General features: G+C 41.4%; 1 protein-coding gene, 1 non-coding gene and 1 pseudogene across 3 annotated transcripts in view; 1 reads left to right on the top strand and 2 right to left on the bottom strand.

The window, feature by feature from the left end:
- Positions 1-16,683, bottom strand: part of JAK1 (Janus kinase 1) — a 232,381-nt gene that overhangs the window by 139,737 nt on the left and 75,961 nt on the right. The window contains exon 1 of one of the 2 annotated variants that reach the window (XM_060139846.1): positions 15,731-15,840. The exons of the other annotated variant lie outside the window; for it this stretch is intronic. The gene's annotated coding sequence lies outside the window, so the exon portion shown is untranslated. Of the gene's footprint in view, positions 1-15,730; positions 15,841-16,683 lie in introns of those variants that run through there. 2 annotated transcript variants of the gene reach the window in all.
- Positions 1,457-16,336, top strand: LOC132515531 (NADH-cytochrome b5 reductase 3-like; annotated as a pseudogene).
- Positions 6,114-6,186, bottom strand: TRNAR-CCU (transfer RNA arginine (anticodon CCU)). The gene has a single exon. It is a non-coding gene; the product is annotated as a tRNA-Arg (tRNA).

The following is a 16,683-nucleotide window of genomic DNA, read 5'->3' as shown; positions in this document are numbered from 1 at the left end:
CGAATTTGGAGTGCCCTTCACCATATCTTTGTGCACTGCGATGCATTTCTCACAGTCCTCTGCCCCTTTTTGCCACCGAGCAAGAGATGAGCTTGTGAAGCATGAGAGTAATAGGAACTTAAGAAATTAACCTTCCTACGTTAACAGGTTACTTCACGTCCAACCCATTCTGTATTTCAAGGTCTTAGAAGTTTTTTAAAAACTTATAAATACTAATAAAAACATTTGTTGATATCTAATGTGTGTCCAGCGATTTTCATTTTTTACTAATAATCCCTCAAGGTAGGTTTTATCTTCCTTTTATCTTTGAGGAAACAAGTCTTAATTATCTTAGTTAAGGTCACACTATAGCCAGATTCATACCTCATAGGCAGTCTACGACCAAATCATGGTGATTTTACTTCCTAAATATGTCTCCAGTCCATTTGTTTCTCTAAGTGTTCCGACAACATGATCCTAGCTGCCACCATCTCTCATCTGAAGGACCACAAACATCTCTTAAGTTGTCACTCTGTATTCAATCCAGTCTCCAATTAATTCTACAAAGTGAGCTTTTAAAAATTCAAATGTGTTCCACTCACCCCCATGCTTAAAATACTCCAGTGCCTTCTCCCCGGAAATCCTTGGATGAGAATCTGCCTAAGCTATGCGTGATCAGATTTCTGCAGCTCCGTTCACTGCTCACTGAGGCTTCCCCATGTGCCCTGACTCCACCAACCCTGCTGGAGGATTCCTGGACACTTGAAGAGTTACTGGCAGCTTACTTCACATGGAGCAAGTGCTGGGTGTGGTACGTGGTGCGTGAGAAGCGCATTCGAATCTGGAATTCTGGGGTTTAGTTCTGGCTCCCACCATTAACCACCTGTGTTACCCGAAACCAGCGGACCCCAACCTTTTTGGCACCAGGGACCGGTTTTGTGGAAGACAATTTTTCCACTTGCGGGGGGAGGGGGGAATGGTTCAGGCGGTAATGCAAGCGATGGGGAGCCGCAGATGAAGCTTCACTCACTCGCCTCTCACCTCCTGCTGTGTGTGTGTGGAGGGATGTTTGAGGACCCCTGCCCTAAACAGTTCATAGTTTACTCATAAGAGTTGAGGGGCAAAAAAAAAAAAGAGTTGAGGGGCAGACTAAACAATCTCTAGGGTGTCTTCTGGAAGGAAACAGCAAAGATAACAGAGAAGAAAAGAGAATCAAGTGGGGAAGGTCAGTCCAGCTGCCTACCTTGTGGGTGTTTGAGTGAATGTCTTGCCTCACCTGCCACTCAAGGCTGTTTGCATTATTTTCTTCACCTGTGAAATTGGGATAATACCTTCCTCATAAAAACTATGCCAAAAGTGAACTAAGGTAATGCCAGGCCTGACACAAGTGGTGGACTTAGTAAGTTATTGTGATTTTTTTTTTAATCAAGCTGGGCCTTAAGGAACAGGTGGGAGTGATATGAGTGGAGACTGAAACATGAAAGAACAGTATTTCAGGTAAGGCAAAGGGTACAGAAAAATGAAAGTCAGAAAAGCCCGAGAACAAATCTGGTTGCTTTGCGGGGCTCATGAAATGGAATGAGCAGAGGTCCTTGGTTGAGTTCAGATCCATTCCACTACACCAGGCATTGCACTGGGTCCTGAAGATTCCAAAAACAAGACCCAGTTCCTGATGTTACTGAACCACGTTTGTTTGTCGGAAGCTCAGCAAGCCAAATGCTGAGGCACCAAGGTGTGCAGCAGAGGAAGGGTTTATTCACAAGGCAGCCAAGCAAGAAGATGGGAGAATAAATCTCAAATCTGCCTCCTCAAAGGGGAGGAGCTTGGGATATTTCAGAAATAAGGAAGCAGTGTGGTCTTAGGCATGGGGAAAGGTGAGATAATCAGGTCCCGCACAGGAGTATCTGAATTACATGCTTCTTCATGGCCTGCACGTTCAAAAATGGAGGCACTTGGCATGATCTGAGGGTACAGTTGTTGGCCCTCTAACTTCAAAAGGTTATTTATGGAACACTTGCACAGACCCAGTTTTAGGGTCAGTGGTCCCAACCAGTTTTAGCCAGCTGGAGCTCAAACTAAACTCAGCTGACCCCAAGTTCCTGGAAAACAACTTGGGCAAACATCTTACTGTTTAGGCTATGGGAAGCTTGGAGGGTATGCAATTTGCAACAAAATAATTAAGGCTTGCTCAGTGAAGGCAGGCTACAAGCAGAGGGGGGTTTTAGCAAGCTGTTAAGACAAGCTAAGGAATTTCTGTTAGTTACCAGTTTCTGTTAATCCTATGGGGCATGGTTTCCTTGTCCTCTGGGTGCTCACAGTTTAGTGGAGGAGATAGATAAGCAACCATTCAGTATGATTCATGCTCTTCTAAAAGTGATCAAGAGAAGAACCATGAAACCCAGCCTGAAGAAACCAAAAATAAAAGAAGCAGCTACAAGTAGCAGGTAGGTTACAGGAACCAAGGAGAAAGTGGCACATTCAGGCAGTAATAAGTATACGCTGTGTGACTGGGGAATAAGAAAAGAAGGGCCTTATGCAAAAACTTCTGCCCAAAATAAATAGTGTGTTTTTGAGGTATGTAAGCAGATTTTTATTTGACAAGAATCACTCCAGGGCAGGGTTTCTCAACCTCAGCACTACTGATATTTGGGGCCAGAAAATTCTTTGTTATGGGGGGTAGGGCTGCTGTCCTGTGCACTGTAGGATGTTCAGCAACATCTCTGTCCTCTAACTACTAGATGCCAGTAGCAACCCTCCACTCTTCCCCCTCAACTCCCCAGTCCACCTGGTCCACTTATGACAACCAAAAATGTCTTTAGATATTGCCAAATATGCCTTGGGGGACAAAAATCATCCCCTTTGAGAACCACTAATATAGGAATAATGTGGAAGATGGATTGGAGGGCAAGGAGATTAATCATATAACATAGTAGAACTTCAAACTGCAAGTGATGAGACCAACATCTAAGGCAGTGGACCAGGGAGGGATACTGAGAAGTTGTCAAAAACCTGAGGAGACAGAATAGACAGTGGGTGATGACTGCTTAGATCTGGGTGCTGAGGCAGAGGAAGGAATTTCACATGATTCCCAAATTCTCTAAATTAGTCGACGAGTTGACCAAGGATGCCACCAACTAAATTGGGCGAGGAATTCAATTTTATGTTTGAAAATAGAAAAGCTTTTAAAGGTTACTCTATAGGGAATATACAGGAGAGAGAGAACAGTGTAAAAGGAGGAATAAACCTATCTCCCTCTAACATGTCATGTGTAGCAAGAAACCTACAATCTGCTACAAATATTCATCCAAACTGAACCAAACTAAATATAATGAAGTAGAAGCCTCTTATTAGGAAATTCTCTTTAAAAAAAATCATCCAGCCAGCAATCATACATACATAGGTTTCACACATAAATTTTCGTCAAAAGAGCATCTGCTCACCAGTCTTTCTCTGCAAAAGCTGTTTCCTAGATTACAATGGGAAAATATATTAGATTCAAACACTTGAGGTTTGCCTTTAAAAGGTTATACCAGTGGGCTTCCCTGGTGGCGCAGTGGTTAAGAATCTGCCTGCCAATGCAAAGGACATGGGTTCGAGCCCTGGCCTGGGAAGATCCCACGTGCCGCGGAGCAACTAAGCCCGTGCGCCACAACTACTGAGCCTGAGCTCTAAAGCCCGCAAGCCACAACTACTGAGCCCACGTGCCACAACTACTGAGCCCACGTGCCACAACTACTGAGCTCACGTGCCACTACTACTGAGCCTGCATGCCTAGAGCCCGTGCTCCACAGCGAGAAGCCACGACAATAAGAAGCCCGCGCACCACAACGAAGAGTAGCCCCCACTCACCACAACTAAAGAAAGCTTGTACACAGCAACGAATACCCAACACAGCGAAAAATAAATAAATAAATTTATTTTTTAAAAAAAAAGGTTATACCAGAGACTTCCCTGGTGGTGCAGTGGGTAAGGCTCCACGCTCCCAATGCAGGGGGCCCAGGTTCGATCCCTGGTCAGGGAACTAGATCCCACATGCCACAACTAAGAAGCCCCCATGCTGCAACTAAGACTCAGCACAGCCAAAATAAAATAATAAATAAATATTTTTAAAAAAAGGTATACCGAACAAAACTAAACTAAAATACCACTGTACAAATCATAAAATTCTGGAAACTAAAAAAGAGAGGCAAAATCACCTCAGATTTTCTTGCAGTTATTTTTTCACTAGGGATATTTTTAATATAAGCATAATCATGGTGTACATGTAATTTTGTAAATGTTTCCTTAAACTTATTTTAATTTATAAGCATTTTACTTATAAATGCTTACTACAGAAGTTTCATAACTAATGACTTTCTCCATGCAAATAACCTAAATAATTATTAAATATATAATATTTAGATAATACCTTAGGAGGGATTCACAGAAATGTAATTATTGAGTCAAATAGACTGCATAGTTTTAGATTCTTGATTCACAGATTCATAATGGCAAGTCACTTTCCAAGAAATTTCCATGAATTTACACTGCCCTAAAAAATGTACACAATGTTAGGTTTTGTAACAATGGACATTTTAACATTTCAAATGGTTTATAACTTTAATGTTTTAAAAATATACCTTGTTGGGCTTCACTGGTGGCGCAGTGGTTGAGAGTCCGCCTGCCGATGCAGGGGACACGGGTTCGTGCCCCGGTCCGGGAAGATCCCACATGCCGCGGAGCGGCTGGGCCCGTGAGCCATGGCCGCTGAGCCTGCGCGTCTGGAGCCTGTGCTCCGCAACGGGAGAGGCCACAACAGTGAGAGGCCCGCGTACCGCAAAATATATATATATATATATATACCTTGTTGCTTTAATTTTGAATTTCCATGATTGTTAAAGAGATTAATAATTTTCCCTATGCTTTCTCACTAGTTTCTGTTTTTCGCGTTTCTTTTAATTTACCAATGTGTGTGCCGGTGTGGGTAGGGGAAATACAGTCTGTTTTTGTTCTTTGTCCACTACAGTATCTTCTATCAATTTGTAATAATAGGATCTTCAATTAAAATAGCAATAGTTTTTCTGTCATGCTTTTGATATGTATTTTTTCAGCATACTATTTGCTCTTTAAAAAACTATGCTTGTAAAAGTTTTCCGTTTTCTTGTAGTCAAGCATATTGAATTGCTGTGGGTTTTGGGTTTGTTGTCTGTCTGTTCTAATTGTGATATCATCTGTGATTCTTTAGGAAATCATCCTCTCTTTTTAGGTTAAATAAATGAATACAACAAATATTTGGTGAGTACCACTATGTACCAGGCACTATTCTGTCCTGCAAATACAGCAGTGAAATAATACAGAAGAGGTTCCTAGTTGGGGAGCATAGTTGAAAACAAGTAAATGAATAAATAATTAAAATAATGTCAGTAGTGATACATGCTGAGAAAAAAACAAGATTTAAGGGATAGAAAGTAAAGGGAAATGGCATGTGTTCATTCTATATTACTCTAGGTTTTATATAGCTAAATACTTTAAATATCCAATATTTAAACCATCTAAAATTTTAGTGGATGCTCTGAAGTGTCTAAAGTACTATTTTTTTTACAATCAAGACTGTCTTTTATGTTGAAAATATAGTATTCAATAAATGTATGCCCTTCATTTAACAATCCCTCTCCCTCATCCCACCCTCCAAAAAAAGGAAAAGTAAAATTAAATGTTAAATCTTTTACCTCGAAACTAAACTTAGATGGTAACTGGACAGATCTTCTATATGACCTCTGATGCACTGAGTTAGGCTCCATCTATGATGGTGAAATGATTACACTTTAAGAGATCCTTTTCCACTGCTTAGTACCATGAATACAGCAGACCACTGAAAATACTTACTCATAAGGATAGACTGAAAGGAAGAAAAAGAGTCTGATTAAATGTAATAGGAAGGAAACTATATAATTTTTTACTTAGAAGGAACCATGCATGACATGTAGTAGAAGATAAATAGATATTTACTAAAGTATAATTCAATGAAAGAAAAAAGATGAAAGCAAATGAATCATATTTATGCTTATGAATGTGCACTTTATTTATTTATTTGGCTGTCCCGGGTCTTAGTTGCAGGATGTGGGATCTTTTTAGTTGTGGCATGTGGGATCTAGTTCCCTGACCAGGGATCGAACCTTGGCCCCCTGCATCAGGAGCGCAGAGTCTTAACCACTGGACCACCAGGGAAGTCCCTGAATGCACACTTTAAAACCTTTTTAGACTAAAATTACTGAGGGGATACTGTCTAGAATAGAACTTTGATGTCTCGAGGCATCACACATTTGATACGGTATTGATTCTGCCCTCAAATTATTGCTTGAGATAAACCTTGATCTGATTTGAACTGTCTCAGCCCACTCCTGTAAGACATGAGATCCTTCTTCCTCAGATACTTCGACTCTCATAAGATGATATCTCTGCCCTCAGCCCAACTGTCCCATGGCCTAGTCGTAAATTTGACTTTGGAGTAAATGTGAACCTAAGTTTGAACTTCACCTCAGCTCTGCCACTTCCTAGCTGTGTGCCCCAGGCAAGTTCCTAAAATAATCCTTAGTTTCCTCACATGTAAAATTGGAATAATATTACCCAGCCCATTTACCTCAATAAATGATTATGAAGGTTAGGTAAGAAGGTGTATACAAACTCACTATTCCAACCACATTACAGTGCATGGATGGCACTTAATTAGCTAGTTACTAGCTGAGGAGCATGTATTAGTATAATTCCATCAAGAAACAAGTACGACAGTGTCCATCAGCAGATGAATGGATAAAGAAGATGTGGTATATATACACAATGAAATATTACTCAGCCATTCTTAATGGTTTAGGTGAATGTTGTGTCCTTCAGGCCTCCCATGGAACATAATGCTCTGGTGGGTCTTCCATAACATTTCCCTTCTAGTACGCCCCTCCAACTTCTTAATCCTTCCTCTGCCTCCTGCCAGGGCAACTCAGGCTTCTCCACTTCACTCAGGCTTGGCCATCACTTTCTCCAGGCTTCTAACAGCATCCCATAGTGACTTTGTCTCAACCTCTAAGGTCCCTGCTAAAGTAAATCCTCTGTCTTGAAAAAGGACCCTTAGGGGCTTCCCTGGTGGCGCAGCGGTTGAGAGTCCGCCTGCCGATGCAGGGGACACGGGTTCGTGCCCCGGTCCGGGAAGATCCCACATGCCGCGCAGCGGCTGGGCCCATGAGCCACGGCCGCTGAGCCTGCGTGTCCGGAGCCTGTGCTCTGCAGTGGGAGAGGCCGTGACAGTGAGAGGCCCGCGTACCGCAAAAAACAAACAAACAAACAAAAAAAACAAAACAAAAAAAACAAAAAAAAGGACCCTTAGGTCTGAGCTCCAGAAATATTTATCTTCTCTCTCTTTTTTTAAATTGGAGTATAGTTGATTTACGCTGCTGTGTCAGTTTCTGCTGTACAGCAAAGTGAATCAGCCATACGTATACATATAACCCCTCTTTTTTGGATTTCCTTCCCATTTAGGTCACCACAGAGCATGGAGTAGAGTTCCCTGTGCTATACAGTAGGTTCTCATTAGTTATCTGTTTTATACATAGTAGTGTATGTATGTCAATCCCAACCTCCCAATTCATCCCATCCCCTTTCCCCCCTTGGTGTCCATATGTTTGTTCTCTACGTCTGTGTCTCTATTTCTGCTTTGCAAATAAGATCATCTATGCCATTTTTCTAGATTCCATATATGTGTGTTAATATACTATATTTGTTTTTCTCTGACTTACTTCACTCTGTATGACAGTCTCTAGGTCCACCCATATCTCTGCAAATGACACAATTTCATTCCTTTTTATGGCTGAGTATATACTTCTCTTAAGCAAGGTTACTTATCCCTTATGTAACTGATTACGTTTCTCCCTTTGATTGTTAGGAAGCTCAGAATCAAATATTAGTCATATATGTATAATATATAGGAACTTATAACACACACTTCATATACTATCCTCACAACAGCTTCATCTTTGCTTTCACTTATTTTCACTTCACACTGACTCTTCCACTTGTATTTATTCACTACACTATCTGCTCAGCACTGTGCTAGGTACATATATATCACCTCATTTAATCCTGGCTTCCCCTCTTGTGGGATCTTGGGCAAGACACTGAATTTCTATAAGCTTTGATTTCTTCATCTGTAAGTGAAGATAACCATAATGTCCACTTCATAGGGTTGTCACGAGGATTAATAATGATAGTTAACATCACTAGTTATTAGAAGATACTCAAATTTTTTTGCCTAAAAAAATTAAAATATCTCATATAATTATTTTATAAGATGTTAATGTAGTAATATCTGAAAAGATAAACATCAGTTTATCATAAAAACACTCAATATATGGAGCAGAATAAGTATTACTAATCTTATTTATTATGGCTTTAACCTAATTGAAGATTTCTGTGGTTCCTGTAATTAACAGCACTATAACAGAATCAATAAAGCTAAGCTATAATGAATGTTAACACAGAAGGGCTCATTTATGGATTTTTTTTAATATAGGACAAATGAGATGATGGCCACCTCAGAAGGCAGTGAGCCCAAGGATACTTTACTACAAAATTTATTCAGTTTTACAGGAATATCAGATTGCTTTAGACTGACTTACTAGCTATAATAATGAGGCTTATTCTACCCCAGGGACTTAGTATACTGCATTAATAATGAATACACTTTGAAGAAATGCTATTCTAACAACTAAGCTTAGTGCCCTGGAAAGACCACTGGAACAGAAAGCAGGAAACTTGAAAGCAAGTAAGCTCTACAACAGACTACAGAGCATAAGGCAGTCTATTTAACCTCTCTGAACTCACATCTCGCCTGGGTTAGATCACATGATCTTCTGCTGCCTGCCAGCCTCAAAATGCTATCCATATTTATTTCTTAACCTCACAGTAGCCATACAAAATTTACTGGCCAAGAAATCAGATTTGCATTTGAAGTGGAAAGCCTAAATTATATGCCCAAAAGCAATAGGAAGATAAATTACAGCTTAACAAGAATTAGATTTGATTCCTTCCTGATTTCTAATTTTCCGTTTCTTTGGTACAAGAATGATATCTAGGAATCTTATAATCTCAGAGGTCTATGCTACCCAACAATTCAACTCAATTCAGCAAATAGTTAATCAGTACTAATATTTGCCAAGCACATACTAAGTTCTCAAGTTTCTGAGAATATGATGCAGGACATATATGGTCAGTAACAATCAACTGAACAGCCATGTGCATTAAGGTACTATATGTACTCACGCTCAGGCCACTGAGCATGGCCACCTCTGTCCAAGGGTGGCATGCTTCCTGCCCTCAGGGACTGTAGTATGTAGTGAAAAAGGAAAGACATCCATCAAAAAATAAGTGATCAAGTGTCAAATTTGCTGATACAGGTAGGAAATGTCATAAGATTTCAGAGACAGGACACATCACTGAAAATCCTGGTAGGCTTCCTGGAAGATGAAATGTAAGCAAAACCTTGAAGGATACTGAAAAACAGAGAGAGAAGTGTTAGGCCTATTTAATGGGTACCTATAGCCTTCTCAGAATTGTTAAGATTAGATTTAATTTTATGTGTGAAATGCGTTTGTGTTGTCTTCACTCAATTTTAGGTACCATGACAGCAGAAACCAGGTATCATATTTTTGATTCAGCACAACAGATATTTATGGAGTGCCTACTATGTGTCAGGTACTGTAAGTTTGGAGGGGAGGAAAAGTCAAAGAAGAAAAGAGAAAGGAATTGGAGAGATAAATCAGAAGTCTGCCTCTCAAAGATCTGGGTAAACTAGGTTTGAACCCCCAGCCTTTACCTGGCCTGCAGAAGTATAGAGCCCTTTCAAGAGCTGGGTAACTTCCACCGCCCCACGTCTAATGTGTTCTGCAGTGTTGAAACGAAACTTGGCCTCTTCCTGGTTTTCCCATCAAAGGCACTCCTACAAAGCTGCCTAGGTTTAGTAGCAATCGCTGGAGATGTAGGTAATTGTGGGGAGGAATCACAGCTTTGCTGCGCTGCTGGCTGCTCTCTTCTCTTTCGCTCTGCCTTCTCTCCTCTCTTTTCCTCACTCACTCCATCCCAGATTGGCCCCACGCATCTCAAATTCTCCCTGTCTTAACACAGTAAGTCGCCCCTCCTCCAACAGCCAGGTCCTTGGGTCTCAGCTTTGTGCCTCCAGCACTCCCCAGCCTATTCCATTACACCGAATTTTCCAAACCTAGATGCTTCCATCCCCAAGAGGAATTCTGGCACCAGCTATTAATAGACAGTGAAAGTTTCTCCACCTTGTTACGAAGAGCTAAGTGCACTGGAGACTCTAAGAGAAACCTGAAGTACTACGGAGGGACAGAAGGAGGGCGGAGTGCAGGAGACAGGTCAGGAAAGGTTTCTTGGCCCCTTCTAAGCTGTCTCTCTCTCTCTTCCAAATTCATGCAGTATTGATTGCCTGCATCACTCCTTGGACTCTTGCCCTCTGTTGCCTTCTATGGTTATTTCTCTTTCTGTCTGTGTGCTTTGTCTCCCGGACCAGATTTTTTGCAGCTTCAACACAGCAGCTTTTCCTGTTCCTCCCCAGAACTCTCATGGGTATAATAGGCCTCACTGGTGGGTCTGTTGAGTCTCAACCTGCGGGAGCTGTATGATTTGCCTCGTTTGACACTACCGTCCCTAAATTTCCCCCCAAAAGGCCACCTGGTAGGAGGTTTTTTTTCTTTAATTAAAATAAACTCTAAGAATATATTGATTATTTAACCAATTTGCTTGAGTTGTCTGGAGATGCTCATTCATGTTACACCAACCAGCAGCTGAAAAGGACTAACGTGTATTGAAGTACCCCTAGGGACCAGCCACCTGCTTCAATTCTCACAATCATCTTTTGAGGTAAGATTAGGGAATTTACCAAAAGTCACACCACTACAGAGCAGGAACTAGAATTCTAACCCAGGAATACCTAGCTTCAAAGTGCCCATTCTTTCCACTACCCCCATCCCTAAAATAATAACGCTCCTTTAGAGACATCTCTAAAAATAAATAACGTTTCTGTATTAAAAAGAAGAGTGGTTATTCACTATGATATAAACTAAACAAGACCACCCCAATAGTTAGGGTCCTGGAGTAGTAGAAAGAAGTTGACTCCGTGAGCTTGAACAGGTGGTTTCACCTTTCTGAGCTTCAGGTTACTTATCTGCACACACACAATCTCACGGAGTTGATGTCGATGTCAACATTAAATTAAATTCTATATCTATATAATTAATTATATATAATTAATAAATATAATTAATTATATATATATAATACCTGGTAAGCAGTGTTAAGTGGGACTGCTTTTCCTTCTACAGAATGTAAAATGGGAGTTGACACAGAGGTCTGACATTCAGCTTAGTTGGACATGTGCTTTTTTCACTGAGTTAACACATTATTTGGGAGGGGCATTAGCTGAATCACACAAGAGCATTTTAATCACTAACTCAACATCAGCCTACAGCAACCACAGTTCTTGGAAGTAAATTCACACTGCTGTCAACATCCTTCGAAGTCCTTCTCCACATTAACTACCGCTGCCTTCTAAACAAGGTACCTTCAGATAATTGCTATCGGCCCAGGTAGGTGGTAAGAGGGTTTAACGTATGAGCACTGTAAAATGGGAGGAAGTTTTGGGAGGCTGGTGTGGGGAGATGGGACCACTCTTCCCAGGCCCTCAACTATAACAAGTCCAGCTGGCTTGTGTTTCTAAGAGCACAGACTCAGCACTGAATTAGAGCTAGGTTTTAGTTCTACCCATTCCTAGTTATGTGACTTAGAGTTTTAAATTTCATTTTTCTCATCTGTAAAGTGGGGATGATAATAATTTCTATTTTCCAAGGCTGTTGTGAAGATTAAGTTAAATAATGATTTTAAAGCACTTAGTACAATATCTGGCACATTATAAGCCCTTAAAAAGTTGGTTATTTTTTTATTATTAACAGGGAGCATAGCCTTGAAGTTCTAAGATGCCGGGCAATTAAAAAAAAGGAAAGAAAAGAAAGGCTCCCTGTTGCTGAAGGATCAGGTTCAATGGCACAGTCAGGCACACAAAGTCTACCATATCTGACCCCAAGCCTCTGCTTTACACTATGGTTACCTGTACACACTCTGCAAAAACCTCCTTAACTTCCAGAGTACTTTGCATATACTTTTGTACTTTCCCTTATCACAATATATTCTATTTGTTTGCATATCTGTCTCCACTCTACCCTACCCCATCCCAGGCTGTGAGTTTATGGACAATGGAGACCATATACCATCTTTGTATTTGCAGCCATTAGGCATTCTGTAAGTCTTAGTTGGATGGATGATGGATGGATAGATGGGTGGATAAGGAACATGGGACAACAGTGACTTGGTAAAAGAATTGGGAAAAGGTACCCAGGGAACAGGGCAAGACAGTCTTTGCTTCATAAATGTTCCTAAGCCTGGGTCTGAGCAGAAGTCTAGAGGACATGACATTGGCAGAATTGTTTGCCTGATGAGGTGGTTGGGCAATCTATGCCTTCTAGGGGAAGCATGAGCGCATGGTGACTGCTGTCAAGACCAGTATCGCGCAGAACATCTTAGTTACCAGAGAGCCAAGGCAGGATGATGCCTCTAAGTTTTCCAGCAGCCTTCAAGGTTAACATGGTTAAGCAATTAGGAGTAACAAGTTTTTCCAGGTGCGGTCAATTGCCATCAGGGCAGACAGACTTGTGGACAGAGACCATCTGCCCTGTGATTATGTTCACCGTAAACAATGATACACAAGATCTAGAGATAGTAAGAGGATATGCAGTGTGATTCCAACAGAGGACAGACCATCTGAAGATAACATTTCAAAGTACCTAGAGTATAAATTATTTTAGAACATAAGGCAATAGAAAGGGAGATTTATATCTTGACTTTTCAGGAATCATTCTATTTTCATTTTATTTTATGCTTTTTGTTAAAGGCAACTGAAGTGATAATATTTCATGATTTATCATTTATTCTGTACTTCATACTTTTTTAAAAAAGTGATGTACTGGAGTCAGCTCCCACTGGCTCATGAGAGCATACTATGTACATTTCTTCTCATCTACACCTTAGATGACTTCACAATGGTATCTTTAAATCAGCCAGGAGTATTTACACCATGGAAATAGGCAAACACTACAAATCAGGGTTTCCCACTCCCACCTTCTCTAAGAGCTGACTCTTTTTTTTTGGCTGCATCGCACAACATGTGGGATCTTAGTTCCCCGACCAGGGGAACAACATGTGGGAACCTGTGCCCCCTGCATTGGGAGCGTGGAGTCGTAACCAGTGGACTGCCAGGGAAGTCCCCTGAGAACTGATTTTTAAACCTTTACCAGCACACCACTGGCTTTACAATGAATGATCCCAATTAATACTCCCAACACACCTATTTTATAGATGGGAAACTGAAGTTTAGAGAGGATAAATAATGAAAAACTTACTACAAACTTTTTGGTGGCAAAAGCAGGATTAAAACTGACACCATCTGCCTCCAAAGTTGATGCAGTTAACCATGATGGAGGGAACACTTACCAACTCATTCTGTAAGGCTAGCATTACACTGATACCAAAGGCAATAAAGACATCACAAGAAAAGAAAATTACAGGTCAATATCCTTTCTAGATGCAAAAATTCTGAACAAAATAGTAGCAAACCAAATCCAACAGCATATTAAAAGGATTATACACCATGATCAGGTGGGATTTATCTCAGGAATGCAAGAGTGGTTCAACATAAGGAAATTAATCAATGTAGTAAACCACATTAATAGAACAAATGTAAACAAAAATTATCATCTCAGTTGTCACAGAAAACGCATTTGACAACATCCAACAACCTTTCATGATACAAACATTCAGAAAACTAGGAATAAAAGGGAACTTCTCCAACATGATAAAGGTCATTTATGAAAAACCCACAGCTAACGTCATAATAGTAAAAGACTGAAAGCTTTCCCCCTAAGAGTAGGAACAAGACAAGGATGCCTACTTGCATCACTGCTATTTAACACTAGTTGAATAGTGCTATTCAACACTAGTTCTAGCTAGAGGAAGTAGGTAAGAAAAATAAATAAATGGGAAACAAATTGGAGAGAAAGAAGTAAAATTTCTCTATTCACAGATGTCATGATTCTACATACAGACAATTCCAAAGAATTCACAAGAAAGCTACTAGAGCTAATAAAAAAATTCAGCAGGGTTGCAGGTCACAAAATCAACACACAAAAATCAGTTGTGTTTCAATACACCAGCAATGAACAATTCAAAAAGGAAATAAAGAAAGCAATTCCACTAGTATTCAAATAGCATCAAAAAGTATAAAATACCCAAGAATAAATTTAACCAAGGAGGTGAGATATTGTACACTGAAAACTCTAAAACATCTGTGAAAGAAATTAAGGAAGACCTAACTAAATGGAATAACATCCATGTTAATGGATTAGAAGACTTCAAATTGTTAAGATGGCAATACTACCCAAAGTGATTTACAGATTTAACACAATCTCTATCAATATTCTAGCAACCTTTTTTTCAGAAATGAAAAAAACCCATCTTCAAATTCATATGGGATTGCAAGAGGCTCCAAATAGCCAAAATAATCTTAAAAAGGAAGATCAAAGTTGGAGGACTCACAACTGATTTCAAAACTTCCTACAAAGCTACAGTAATCTAAACAGTGTGACACTGGCATAAGGATAGACACATAGACCAATGAAACAGAATTGAGAGTCCAGAAATTAAACCCATACATCTACGGCCAATTGATTTTCCAGAAGAGTACTATTTTCATTCAATGGGGAAATATTAGTCTCTTCAACAAATGGTTCTGGAACAACTGGATTTCCACATGCAAAAGTTGGAGCCTTATCTCACATCATATACAAATATTAGCTCAAAATGGAACCATAAAACTCTTGAAAGAAAGCATAGGGGTAAATCTTGGTGACGTTTGGTTTAGCAATGGATTCTTAGATATGACACCAAAGCATGAACAATTACAAAGAAAAAAAAAGATAAGGACTTCCCTGGTGGCACAGTGTTTAGGAGTCCGCCTGCCAATGCAGCAGACACAGGTTCGAGCCCTGGTCCAGGAAGATCCCACATGCCACAGAGCAACTAAGCCCGTGCGCCACAACTACTGAGCCTGAGCTCTAGAGCCCGTGAGCCACAACTACTGAGCCCACGTGCAGCAACTACTGAAGCCTGCACACCTAGAGCCCGTGCTCTGCAACAAGAGAAGCCACTGCAATGAAAAGCCTGCGCACCACAATGAAGAGTGGCCCCCGCTCGCCACAACTAGAGACAGCAACAAAGACCCAAAACAGCCAAAAAAAAAAAAGATAAACTGGGTTTCATCAAAATTGAAAACTTTTGTGCATCAAAAGATATTAATAAGAAAGTGAAAAGAGGCAGCCCAACTTTCTTGGCTGGGGCAGCAGCCACCACCACAGGGCCCAGCTGAGCACACCGGGCCACACGGTGCTCTCCCCAGCTTGGTTCCTCTATAGCCCTGCTATCCAGCACTGGGCCCCAGCCATTACTTTGAAAGCCTGGACATCAAGTTCTCACTGTGGCTTATCGATGAGGAGATCATCAGTCATAACACCCAGTGGTTCTACTTCCAGCCCCATTACATCTTGGGCCTCCTCATAGGCCATCACATCTACTTTTCAGCTCAAATCCACCAAAACCTTACCATTGAGCCCTACACCATCTCCAGCCATGATGAAAGGGCTTTAGTGGACCTGGTCATCAAGGTTTACTTCAAAGACACCCAGCCCAAGTTTCCCACTGGAAGTAAAGATGTCCCCATACCTGGAAAACAAGAAGATTGGAGACATCATTGAGTTCCAGGGCCTAACCTGGCTGCTAGTCTACCAGGGCCAAGGAAAGTTTGCCATCTGTCCAGACAAGAAATCCAACCCCATCAAGAAGTGAAGTCTGTTCACATGATCACAGGAGGAACAAGCATCACTTGGATGCTACAGGTGATCCGTGCCATCATGAGGGACTTGGATGACACCGTGTGCCAACTGCTCTTTGCCAATCAGACCAAGAAGGACATTTTGCTGCAGCCGGAGCTGCAGGAACGAACATTCCACTTGCTTCAAGCTCTGGTACATGGTAGACAAAGTCCCTGAAGCCTGGGACTACAGCTCAGGCTTTGTGAACAAGGAGATGATCCAGGACCACATTCCGCCCTGGAGGAGGAGCCTCTGGTACTCCTGCCCCGAGCCAGTATGCCTGCCTCCCCAACCTGGACCACGTGGGTCACTACAAGGAGCGCTGCTTCCCCTTCTGATGGCTGGGCACTGGCAGCATCACACCCTGAACACTCACCATGCCCTGTCCTCAACTAGTCCTCCTCTGCCAATGTTATTTAATGCTGTGGGCCCAGGTTCAGTCTGGCCTGCCTATGCCCTGGGTGGTCACCCAGCTGGGCTGACCTGAGGGGTCTGCTTCTGAGGAAGCAGAGCTCTGTTTCAAGTGGGCCACAGCTGGCAAACTTTAGGGCAAGTTCCTGTCTGGTTCTCAGTCAGCCCTGTCCCTGTCCTCATGACTCTTTGTCTCTCCCTTCTTGCCCTCTTCTCCTATTACAGGGATGAGGCTGCCATCACCATGCCCCACCCAACCCTCTCTGCGGGGGTC

The sequence above is a fragment of the Lagenorhynchus albirostris genome, chromosome 2 (assembly GCF_949774975.1).
Source record: "Lagenorhynchus albirostris chromosome 2, mLagAlb1.1, whole genome shotgun sequence".
Classification (NCBI taxonomy): Eukaryota; Metazoa; Chordata; class Mammalia; order Artiodactyla; family Delphinidae; genus Lagenorhynchus; species Lagenorhynchus albirostris.
The sequence above is the reverse complement of the archived record's forward strand: the minus strand, read 5'-3'. Positions and strand labels throughout refer to the sequence as shown.